Below are 12,803 nucleotides of genomic sequence, written 5' to 3' on the forward strand. Positions count from 1 at the left end.
TATATATTTACTGTAGCGTTTGATTCTTATATGTGTATTGGTTGATTATTTTATGTATATATATTTGGTGTAGCGTTTAATTATCAGTATATGATCGGTACTGTGGTGTGTAGCGCCGGTGTATAAAATGCATCGACATGTGTATAATAAGTTTTGATAGGGAACAATTCGGTATGCACTATAACATCGATCATATAATTCTTGTATATATATACTGTATGGTTATTATGCTTTATATAGGAACAATATGTACCACAAAAAAAAACAATTTCTAACTAATCATATCCAACAATTAACATAGATATTATGTAACTTCTGACTGTTACGTTTCAATTCTTAATATATGATAGGTCATTATTATAAATAATAATAATAATAATAATAATAATAATAATAATAATAATAATAATAATAATGGTTTAATATTATTGGTAAAATATTTTAGTAATTTTGAGTTAGAGTTGTCAGAGTTACTTTCGAGTTGTTTAGAGTAAAATCTGATAAACTATAGATTAAAATTGAAGGTATTTGACCCTTTAGAGTTGTTTTATTATTACTTGAGTCGAACTATTAGCCAATTTGATGCATAAGAGTTACCCTTATATGTAATAAGAATTGTCAGTAGGGTATATTTGGGCACTTTAGAGTTGTATGAATTATTGTAGAGTTGTTTAGAGTCCCTTCGAAACTCTGTCGAATTATAATTATATATTATTATAAATTTTATGAGTTAATAATACAAAAGAAGTTAATTAAAATAACAGTAGCACTTTGTTGCCCATCAGTGTAGTGGCCAATTTCGTAACAGAGACATTATATAAGTAGCAGAGAAATATAATAATAGACAGAAAAAAATATATATAGCGAGTTGAATGATATTAGGAGTGTTCGAGAATAACCTGATAACCGTTGTGCTTGCGGTGTTTTTGGTAATGTTTCGACGTGACGTATTTTTGTGAGTTTTGTGAAGTATGGCGATGTTTGCGTGAGTTATTTGTGATGAATTATTGTTGTTGATTTGTCGTGTGATATATTGCGATGTTGCGATGAGTTTTTGTGAATTATTGCGAAGTGCAGGATTTAAGGTGACGATTGTTTATCAATAACTATTGATATGTTTTGGCGATGTAGGCGAATGCCTTTGTGACGATGTTTAGCGACGTGTTTGTGATATAGGCGTATGTCTCGCGACGTTGTTTTGAGATGTTTGTGATTTGTTGCATTTCATCAGTGTCTCATGATTTGCATGTTTTAGCGACGGCCTGGATTGGCAAACAGCGACGAAGGCTTATGCCTGTTTTGATGCCTCTATTATCTGGCAATTGGCGATGGGGGCTGCAGCCCTGGGTACCACATGCATGTGCATTTGTTAGAGTCGCATTTCATTTGTGTGATTATGATGTTATGTATTTTGATGTGTGAATTTATGTGACTTGTCGTGAACTTTGAATATGATCTTATGTGAGATATTGTGACTTGTGTTGTTGATTGAAACAGTGAAGTAAACTAGGCGGTAACGATTATACCGCAAAGCGATAATTATTATAACTTGAACCTGAATATACTGTTTATCATCACCCTGTTTATATTGTTTGATATCTCACCCCTTCTGAATGATGTTTCCCTACCATGGGAAATTGACAGGTACTCAAGATAGCGATGGAAATTTGAAGTGCTTTTATGAAGTCTTTAATTGTTGTTATTCAAGTTGGTGTCTCGCTCTGATACGTAGCACTCGGGGGCGATAAACGATTGTTTTACTTATTGTTTTATTTGCTGAATTTTATATGGTTTTTGTTTAAATTATAAATTAAAGTTACCGTGCAAAGATGCTACGATATTATTTGAATAATTATGAAGTTTGTTGATTCCGCTGCGAGTTAATTGATTTAATTTGAAACAAAGTGATTTTCGAGTAATGATTTAATTGTCATTTTAAATTTCTGTGCTATGTATCTATATGAAGGAAAGTAAGCCGTAAATGTTTTCGAATGACGAATATGTGATACCTCAAATGAACTTGTTTGAAATTTACTCTGATTTTTCCGTAAAATTTATCGGGTAGATTTGGGGTGTTACATGCGGGTCATCGAAGGGTCATCGAATCGTCATAGGGGCTATCCATACCATAAAGAGGGTAGGAAGTCCTATGAGATGTGAATAGTCATAAAGGCAACATGTAAGGATACCCTAGCAATCCGAAGGGACTATCATCATTTATTGAAGGCAACTCGAGGGACGAGATCATTTCATCGTAGGCAACTCGAAGGGACTATGATCTTTATTCCGAAGGGACAATGATGATTTTGAATCGTAGGCAGCATGTGCTAAGGTATCCCTACGCTTCGAGGGACTTGACTATTATTTTCCGAAAGGCAACCAAGAGGAGAAACCCTAGAGGTGAGTGAGTGCGAAGTGTGTTAGATTCAGTTATTTATTGATCTTGAGTTAAGGTTAGCTAGCGTTTGATTATTAGTCTTGCCATACAATCCTAAGCATACATCTAAACAGATATAGGAGTGCGGAAAGTAAAAGAGGAAATAAACCTAGCTATTACAAGGCTTCGGGGAGGGGATTACAATTTGCCAAACGGGGATGAAAGATTATTACAAAACCAAATTAAAAATAATATATATAAAATATAAATAATAAATGTCCGAAAGGTCCAAGAGTCTTGGTCTCAAGTGGTACCTCACATAAACAAAAGATAGATGTTAGTAAATGACAAAAGATATGAACAAACATTAATTTAAAATAACAAGAGAAACCTAGAAATATTCAATATTGAATTCTAAAGAAAGAAGAGAGAAATATTTTTAGAGATTTTGATATATAAATGAAAATTAATTATTATTTTTGTATAAAATCCTAAACAAAAATCTACGTGAAAATATATTTTTTTGGATCTTTTTGATATAAAGTAAAACAATAACTAAATATAAATTTTGTATTTTTATATTAAAACTAAAACTTAATGAAATCTAAATTCTAATAATACTTCTCTTTTTTTTTTTTTGTATTAACTAAATAAAGTTGTCAACAAAACTAAACTAATAGCAATCTACTGTAAAAAAGCAACGCATGAAAATTAATACATCAACCTCATCTAATCTATGAAGGGCCGTCTTTGGGGGCGTGCAAGGCGAGCTACCGCACAGGGCCTCAAAATTTTCACGGTCAACCAATAACTAAATAGGGCCTCGTAATTTTTTGTCAATGCTAAAATGTGGTTAAATAGGGCTCTTTAATTCTGTTGTCATTGTTGAACCATGACAAACCTACACAGGGCCTCCAAAAACTTGAGACGGCTCTGAATCTATGTTCGAATAAAAATCGATTCTGTTGCAATTGTGGTTGGACCGTAGAGATCTTGAGCAGCGTTAGAGAAGGAAAACAGTGTCGTTGCGGATCGTCGGAGGAGAGCGATGAGGCGTGATTCGTTGGATTGTGAACGGCGGAGAATGGCGTGATGTTGTTCATGTGGTGTTGCCCATGTGCGTCTCCAGACCTCCTTATTCCACTTTGTTTCCTGCAAAATAAAACACAAAGTATATGGATGTTGTGTTGTTTTTGGTTATGTTGTTTTTTGGTTGTGATTAATTGTGATGTTGATTTGAATGGAGGTAGATGAATCTGAACAGGTTTATGAAGGAGTGTGTGATGTAAATTGTTAGATGATGGTTAACGTGAGAGTGTTTGTAAAAAAAGTGTTAGAAAAAATTTGAAAGCTGTTAGACGTGTATGTACGTGAATAGTGTGTAAAATAAGGATTAGAGAATTGTCTGTCCCCTCTTGTACGTGCCATTGGTCTCTTATTTATAGCGAAGAAATTAGGTTAAATAAAAATAGAAATTAGTTAACACAAAATCAGTAATTAAATGACTGAATTAAACATTAAAATATTTTTTATTTTTTTTCTAAAAATAGGAAAATCAAATCAAAACTTTAATGTAACTTAACTGAGACCAAAACTGGAATAAAACACTAACATATATACCTTTTTTTTATAATTTTTTTGAGTTATTTTATGCACGAGAATGTGAGAAAGTAAAAATAATAATTTTTTTAAAAAAATAACTATATATAAAAAAACGAAAATTAATATTAAATTGTAAAAATAAAAAAAAAGTAATTTTTGTGATTTTTTTGTGAACAACTAAAAATAGAAAACAAAAAACACTCTCTATATAAAAAAAATACTTATTAAAATATTAGTAAAATTTTAAACAAAATTATAAAACTAAAGTTAAAAATAATTAAATGTTAGAAATAAGGCGGGCAAATTTTGGGGTATGACAGCTGCCCCTGTTCAATCTTCTTAAACCTGAAGAGGTAGATTGGCGTACTCGGGATCTGAAGGTGGAAGATGATTGAACACTTGAGTACCACAAAATTTGCACTCGCCGGTGCAGAAAGAAGTATTGGAGATGGGCTTAAAGATGTCATCCAGATGTTCAACAAGATGTTTGTCTAAAGCAGACGCTTTTCAGGCTGGATCATATGCATTGATTATATCTGAAGGTGAGATTCATCAAAACAAAGTAATGTCTTACAGAAGACTATCTGAAGAGGTTCCTGAATAGGGTAGATCATTGACTGATGTAAAGAAGATTAGGCTTTAAACAAAGCTCGGAAAGAACTGTCTTGTAGAAGAATAACTGAGAAGCCCCTTGAAAGGGCAAGAGATGTCTTAAAAAAATCGGATAAATATGTTAAGGAAGATTACCTAAAAAGGTGGAGATATGTCTTAGAGAAGGCTACCTAGAAAGGCTCCTAGAAAGGATATGAAACGTCTTAAACAAGACTACCTAGAAAGGCTCCTATAAAGGATATGATATGTCTTAAACAAGACTACCTAGAAAGGCTCCTAGAAAGGATATGAAACGTCTTAGAAAAGACTGCCTAGAAAGGCTCCTAGAAAGGATATGAAACGTCTTAGAAAAGACTGCCTAGAAAGGCTCCTAGAAAGGATATGAAACGTCTTAGAAAAGACTGCCTAGAATGGCTCCTAGAAAGGATATGAAACATCTTAGAAAAGACTGCCTAGAAAGGCTCCTAGAAAGGATATGAAACGTCTTAGAAAAGACTGCCTAGAAAGGCTCCTATAAAGGATATGAAACATCTTAGAAAAGACTGCCTAGAAAGGCTCCTATAAAGGATATGATATGTCTTAAACAAGACTACCTAGAAAGGCTCCTATAAAGGATATGATATGTCTTAAACAAGACTACCTAGAAAGGCTCCTAGAAAGGATACGATACGTCTTAGAAAAGACTACCTAGAAAGGTTGATAAACGTCTTAGAAAAGACCACCTAGAAAGGTTCCTAGAAAGGATGATAAACGTCTTAGACAAGACTACCTAGAAAGGCTCCTAGAAAGGATAAGAAACGTCTTAAACAAGACTACCTAGAAAGGCTCCTAGAAAGGATGAGAAGTTCTTTGATTGTTTCTGAATTATCTTTGAAGAAAGACTCGGAATGAGCATCAAGATTATATTTGTATCTGGAATGAGTGTCAAAATTAAATCGTTGATACGATCATCTTTGCACCGTACTTGAATGATCATGTTCTTTTGATTATGAAATGACCTGAAAAGGCAAAATTATTTTTATGCAATGTCATGATGCATGTATTATGTAATGAGGTTCTCGAAATAAACGAGAATGTTGTATGTTATGTATGTAATGTGAATGAGATTCTCGAAATAAATGAGAATGTTGTATGTTATTTATGTATTGTGAATGATGCATGGATAGACTGTATAGTCGAAGCATATTAGTAACTTTGTATAGCAATTGTTGGTTGAGAAAATAAATCTCTGTATGCTGCTGGAGATGATGACAAGGTGATTGTGTTGAGAATTCCTGTCTTCTATTCGAGGATATCTAGCTGGGGATTTTTATTACCGCTTGGGGATGAAAGTAGCTTTAGTGATTTGATCTTGGCGTGCCCTGACTAGGGATAAGAGAGATGGATAACTGACCAAGTTTCCACTGTGAGTGCCAACTTTACTGGGAACAGTGAGTTTGAATAAACCCTGTTAGAGAAGACGATTGTATCGGAGAGCTTGTAGTGTTGGGGAGCCAAGTCTCTGTTGGGAAGAGATTACATGAAGATAACTCCTCGAGGATTACTCTGTGGGGATATTGTTGTGAAAACAACTTTGTGGGTAAGATCCCTTGAGATTTCAATTTTCATTACCCCCATGTCACTTGCTGTTGGAAAGCATTTTCTTAACCATATGTGGTCCTTTGCATGGGGAAGTCTATCTTCCCCTAGAGTCGGTAACCTGGTATACTTGATTCTTGAGATTACTGGAATTAGAACTTCGAAGGAGATACTGGTCTTGCTGCCAATAGCTAAATAGCTTTTGCTGAGATTTGTGACTAATGCAACATTCCCCAAGTGATAGGCTTGCCTCTCTGACTGTTTAGTCCTTTGAGAGATTCTCTGAATCTTGACTTGATTGCCCCAGATGAATGAGATAATAACATGTCATGCCCCTTGTATATACAAGCTTTTAACTGACTGAGTCAGGCGTACGAGACGTCTCGGCAGCTTTATATGTCGGGGGACTTTCTGATATTCGTGCTATCATAAGCAACATGCCTCTGTATCATGAACTTAGGAATCATGCCCCTGATTGATCAGGGTTGGAGGTAATTTCAAATGTGCTTGGGTGAATGCCCCTGATTGCTCAACGCTTCTGAGAGATTCTTCGAATCTTGACTTGATTTATGTATGATATCTGAGTGCTTACTCAACGGAGTATTTTGACTACTTTTTATTCTGAGGGTGATCAACATTTGAGATATTCTTTCTTGAACTCAACAGACTTCTGAAGACAACTTGCCCCTTGAGAGGATTAAACTTTTCATCTGCAGTTCATGAGTGACGCTTTCCTGGTGTCAAGTACTTGAGCATATGCAAAGAATGTTTAGTATGAGAAATATAATTCTAATGCAAAGTTCATGTTTTTCTTGACGTTTTAAAAAAGATTTTTTTTTTGAAAGGATGTCAAAACATCGATTTTTGTGAAAGGTGGTGTGATACCAACTCAATCGTTTAGCAAAACTCCTAGGAGTCAGTTTACCATATTCTCGTTTACAGTATGCTTTCGAATTAACCCTGCTTCAATTAGGACTTTTGAGGGTTGTAATGTGGCTAGGTTCACGGTTTTAGAAAAAAAAGATTTTTAGGCTCAAAATTTTATTGGTGCCCACCCCCTTCGTGATGTTCTCCAACCTAAGTTCAGTTAACTCGATGCGAGCATTCATCCTTAAATAGGAGTTTGAGACGATTAAGGAATCGATGAGATGTTTGGACATGGAAGTCACTTTACCTTTTGTATTTTGTGTCTGATCACACGACTTGTTTTTTTTTGAAATTATAGACACGCGAATTTTCCCCTTTTGTTGAGGATCCTTTTTTGTTTCCCTAACTTTTGCCTGGACAAATTTTTTTGAATTCCGGTTTGCGGTCCAGCGGGATGCCCTAATTTTTGCCTAAGCCACTTATTTTCAAGTTTGTTGACTTAGCGGGCTTTTTCTTTTTTTATTTGTTCTTTTTTTTTTGAACAAGTCGTATGATCCTGAGACGTCTTTGATTTGTTGGTAAGATTGTGACTGCCTCATTTCTTGGTAGACGAGGGATATTCGTTGTGGTATCGTCATATTTTGACCTCCTGATGTGAGAGATGACCATTGCGGTTTCGACTTTCCTCAACCTTTTGAAAGGTAACCATTGTTTTATCTTTAGATGCGAGCTCCTACTGAATTTTGAACACTCAATCAGGTTAACTGAACACTACCCTGTCCCTGGGTTAAATGCAAGGGTTTTTTCGTATAGAAAAAATAAACTCCTACTTCAAGGCTCAAAGGGGTTGACAATGGATTAACTTCCTTATATCTCCAGTGTTTGGGGATTTGAAACAATGCGTGTACATCATCAACAGGGTTTTACTCGAAAGCACACCATTTGAGATTATTGGTATTATATGTTCGTCATTCTCCCTTCAGAGTCATCATGCTTTATCACTGATAGTTTGGTATCACAAGCAAAGAAAAACATATTAGAGTGAGAGAGAATGAACTTTTTCAAGACAAACATATACAATGCATTATTTTTATAGTTCAAAAACAAACAAGTATGACATATAAACAGTATTGAATTAAAACAAGAAAGACTACGCATGAACATGCATGATGATGTAGAGATTGTCAAAGTTGAGGAGATTTTCTCCGTATGGACTTATTGCTTCAGAAGATCCATTGAGTCGACGGAGAACTTCAAATTTGGCTTTCAGGTACAGATGATGATACCTTTTGTGTCGATCAGGCTTTGAACCTTGTCTCGGAATGGCTGACGATCATCAATTGAATGGTCAAGTGCCCCAGAGTGGAAAATAAACCGAGTGTTAGTGTCTGAACCTGCAGGACACTTTAGATTACTTCTAGGAAGAAGATTTTGACGAAGTCACAGAAGAATTGTAAGTGTATAGCTTCAAGGATAGTAACAATAAAGTAGTAAGAGAATGAGAAGCTTGTCCTTTGGAAACTTTGGTTGCAGCTTGGTCTGAAGAGCTTTGACTTTTCATATTTGAACGTCCTTCTATAAGAATCAAGCTCACCATATCCAGTGGGTCATAGCCTCTGATTCGGGGTACGGTACTTTTGAGTTTGATGACATATGGGTAAAGGAAAATAAATCTTGTTGCCCCTTGATAGGAATTGTACCCTTGAGTTTGAAGGTATCTGGCTATAGGAAAATAAATCCTCTTGCCCCTTGACAGAAGTTTATTATACTTTCGAGTTTGAAAAGCATCTGGCTGGAGGAAAATAAATCCTATTGCCCCTTGATAGAAACTTAGGCTCTTGATAGTCCTTCCATAACAGTACCTGGGAATTATGCGTCCTAAATACCTAAAATCTCTGAGAAAGTTTAGTCAGCACATTATGTAAAAGCATAGGGTAGTACGGACAAGTAAGCCCTACAAAAAAAAACCCTGCAAGGAGATCAAGTGGTTAGATAACAAACAAGTCACACAAGAGTCCTTAGGTTTACGGCTTGCATGGAGTATGACTAGGTGATTACCCTTCCCCAATAGGTACCTTTAAGGATAAGAATGATTTCAGCAACAGGGTTCTACCAGTTACTCAGAATTGTCAGCCCCTCTAAAGCACCCTCGAACATGGTACATGCATACCACGCAATGATACTTTAAGAAGAAACCTATCTGAGTTGTAGTATCGGGTCGCGACCATAACTTGACATGCATCAAGAATAGCCCTCCCACTACGTTCCTAAAAGTCAAGATGGGTTAAAAGTGACTAAAGGTCCTTGAGCTCCGACGCACCCAAAGATACATGCGTAAACCTCTCTCATGCAAAAGAGGTACACAATAACCAGTGGAGGCCTAACTCAAGCGCGAACTTCATATTGACCAATCCCAAGCATGCACAAGGGAGGTCTCCATGACTATGCCGCTCCTATCTTAAGGTGCACTCGAATCCGGGTGTAGGACTCATCTTTCGTTCAATACCCAAAGCAACCTTGAAAAGTAAAGCAAACAAAACAAACAATTATTAAGTGATCTAAGCTCTAAGGTAACCCCTCTTTAATAAATCCCCAGCAGAGTCGCCAGTTCTGTAACTCGGTGAACTGACTTTAAATGTTAAGCAACAATGTTGCGGTAAGCAAGAGTCGCCACCGACTTTTATTTTATCCAATTAGGAAAGGTATAAAAGAACAGGAAAGACCTTCTTTGAAAAGAGATTGAGTTCGGGGGGTAGGTTATGAAAAGGGAAGGTGTAAGCACCCTTTTCATCCGTAGTTATCTACGGGCTCTTAGTTGCTTAGCTCACTTTGTTTGTTTTGAAATGTTTGAAAAAGGTGTCGTGTGTGTTTAGAAAAACGATTTGATCTTGAGAATGTCTGAAAAGACAACGTTAGAAAACGGGGTGTGAAAAGCATTTGACTTGAATTGTTGTGAGCAAGCACTTAAGAGCTACATACCCTAAGTTCAAAAGGTCTTTCCCATACTTTAAAGTTTTCCTTGGGCGATAGTACTATCCATACCATTCGAGGGTAGGTAGTCCTATACATTGGATGTGCGGGTCATCGAAGGGTCATCGAATCGTCATAGGGGCTATCCATACCATAAAGAGGGTAGGAAGTCCTATGAGATGTGAATAGTCATAAAGGCAACATGTAAGGATACCCTAGCAATCCGAAGGGACTATCATCATTTATTGAAGGCAACTCAAGGGACGAGATCATTTCATCGTAGGCAACTCGAAGGGACTATGATCTTTATTCCGAAGGGACAATGATGATTTTGAATCGTAGGCAGCATGTGCTAAGGTATCCCTACGCTTCGAGGGACTTGACTATTATTTTCCGAAAGGCAACCAAGAGGAGAAACCCTAGAGGTGAGTGAGTGCGAAGTGTGTTAGATTCAGTTATTTATTGATCTTGAGTTAAGGTTAGCTAGCGTTTGATTATTAGTCTTGCCATACAATCCTAAGCATACATCTAAACAGATATAGGAGTGCGGAAAGTAAAAGAGGAAATAAACCTAGCTATTACAAGGCTTCGGGGAGGGGATTACAATTTGCCAAACGGGGATGAAAGATTATTACAAAACCAAATTAAAAATAATATATATAAAATATAAATAATAAATGTCCGAAAGGTCCAAGAGTCTTGGTCTCAAGTGGTACCTCACATAAACAAAAGATAGATGTTAGTAAATGACAAAAGATATGAACAAACATTAATTTAAAATAACAAGAGAAACCTAGAAATATTCAATATTGAATTCTAAAGAAAGAAGAGAGAAATATTTTTAGAGATTTTGATATATAAATGAAAATTAATTATTATTTTTGTATAAAATCCTAAACAAAAATCTACGTGAAAATATATTTTTTTGGATCTTTTTGATATAAAGTAAAACAATAACTAAATATAAATTTTGTATTTTTATATTAAAACTAAAACTTAATGAAATCTAAATTCTAATAATACTTCTCTTTTTTTTTTTTATTAACTAAATAAAGTTGTCAACAAAACTAAACTAATAGCAATCTATTGTAAAAAAGCAACGCATGAAAATTAATACATCAACCTCATCTAATCTATGAAGGGCCGTCTTTGGGGGCGTGCAAGGCGAGCTACCGCACAGGGCCTCAAAATTTTCACGGTCAACCAATAACTAAATAGGGCCTCGTAATTTTTTGTCAATGCTAAAATGTGGTTAAATAGGGCTCTTTAATTCTGTTGTCATTGTTGAACCATGACAAATCTACACAGGGCCTCCAAAAACTTGAGACGGCTCTGAATCTATGTTCGAATCAAAATCGATTCTGTTGCAATTGTGGTTGGACCGTAGAGATCTTGAGCAGCGTTAGAGAAGGAAAACAGTGTCGTTGCGGATCGTCGGAGGAGAGCGATGAGGCGTGATTCGTTGGATTGTGAACGGCGGCGAATGGCGTGATGTTGTTCCTGTGGTGTTGCCCATGTGTGTCTCCAGACCTCCTTATTCCACTTTGTTTCCTGCAAAATAAAACACAAAGTATATGGATGTTGTGTTGTTTTTGGTTATGTTGTTTTTTGGTTGTGATTAATTGTGATGTTGATTTGAATGGAGGTAGATGAATCTGAACAGGTTTATGAAGGAGTGTGTGATGTAAATTGTTAGATGATGGTTAACGTGAGAGTGTTTGTAAAAAAAGTGTTAGAAAAAATTTGAAAGCTGTTAGACGTGTATGTACGTGAATAGTGTGTAAAATAAGGATTAGAGAATTGTTTGTCCCCTCTTGTACGTGCCATTGGTCTCTTATTTATAGCGAAGAAATTAGGTTAAATAAAAATAGAAATTAGTTAACACAAAATCAGTAATTAAATGACTGAATTAAACATTAAAATATTTTTTATTTTTTTTCTAAAAATAGGAAAATCAAATCAAAACTTTAATGTAACTTGACTGAGACCAAAACTGGAATAAAACACTAACATATATACCTTTTTTTTATAATTTTTTTGAGTTATTTTATGCACGAGAATGTGAGAAAGTAAAAATAATAATTTTTTTAAAAAAATAACTATATATAAAAAAACGAAAATTAATATTAAATTGTAAAAAAAAAAAGTAATTTTTGTGATTTTTTTGTGAACAACTAAAAATAGAAAACAAAAAACACTCTCTATATAAAAAAAATACTTATTAAAATATTAGTAAAATTTTAAACAAAATTATAAAACTAAAGTTAAAAATAATTAAATGTTAGAAATAAGGCGGGCAAATTTTGGGGTATGACACACGCAATTTATTTGCATAGGTGATATGCTTTTAACAAGGACAAAACCTTTTGATGATGACAACTAATGTCTTCTAGCTAATCAAGAATAAGTAATTAAGCGGATAAAGATGCAAGCTTAAATATTAAAATTTGATAGACATGACTATCTGATGATGACAATCAAATGGAATACAAACCCATGCCTCGTCTTAAGTGAACTCAAGCAATTGTCTATAAAAGAAAGTATCTGACAAAGTCTTGAAGAACAAGAAAGCCCTACCTTGATTAGTCTTAGTCAATACTTTGTAAAGCATAAATGTGTTCTTCTAAAAGTGCACGGCTAAATCACACACACACACACACACATAAAAACATCTTTTTAAACTTATTTTTCTCAAGAAAATAATTTCTAAAATGTCTTGAATTGTACAAGATGAGTTGGAAGCTATCAGAATAGCTCTGAGCAAAGTTTTATTCTTTTGAGGTATCTAATTGATTGG

Source organism: Vicia villosa, linkage group LG5 (assembly GCF_029867415.1).
Source record: "Vicia villosa cultivar HV-30 ecotype Madison, WI linkage group LG5, Vvil1.0, whole genome shotgun sequence".
Classification (NCBI taxonomy): Eukaryota; Viridiplantae; Streptophyta; class Magnoliopsida; order Fabales; family Fabaceae; genus Vicia; species Vicia villosa.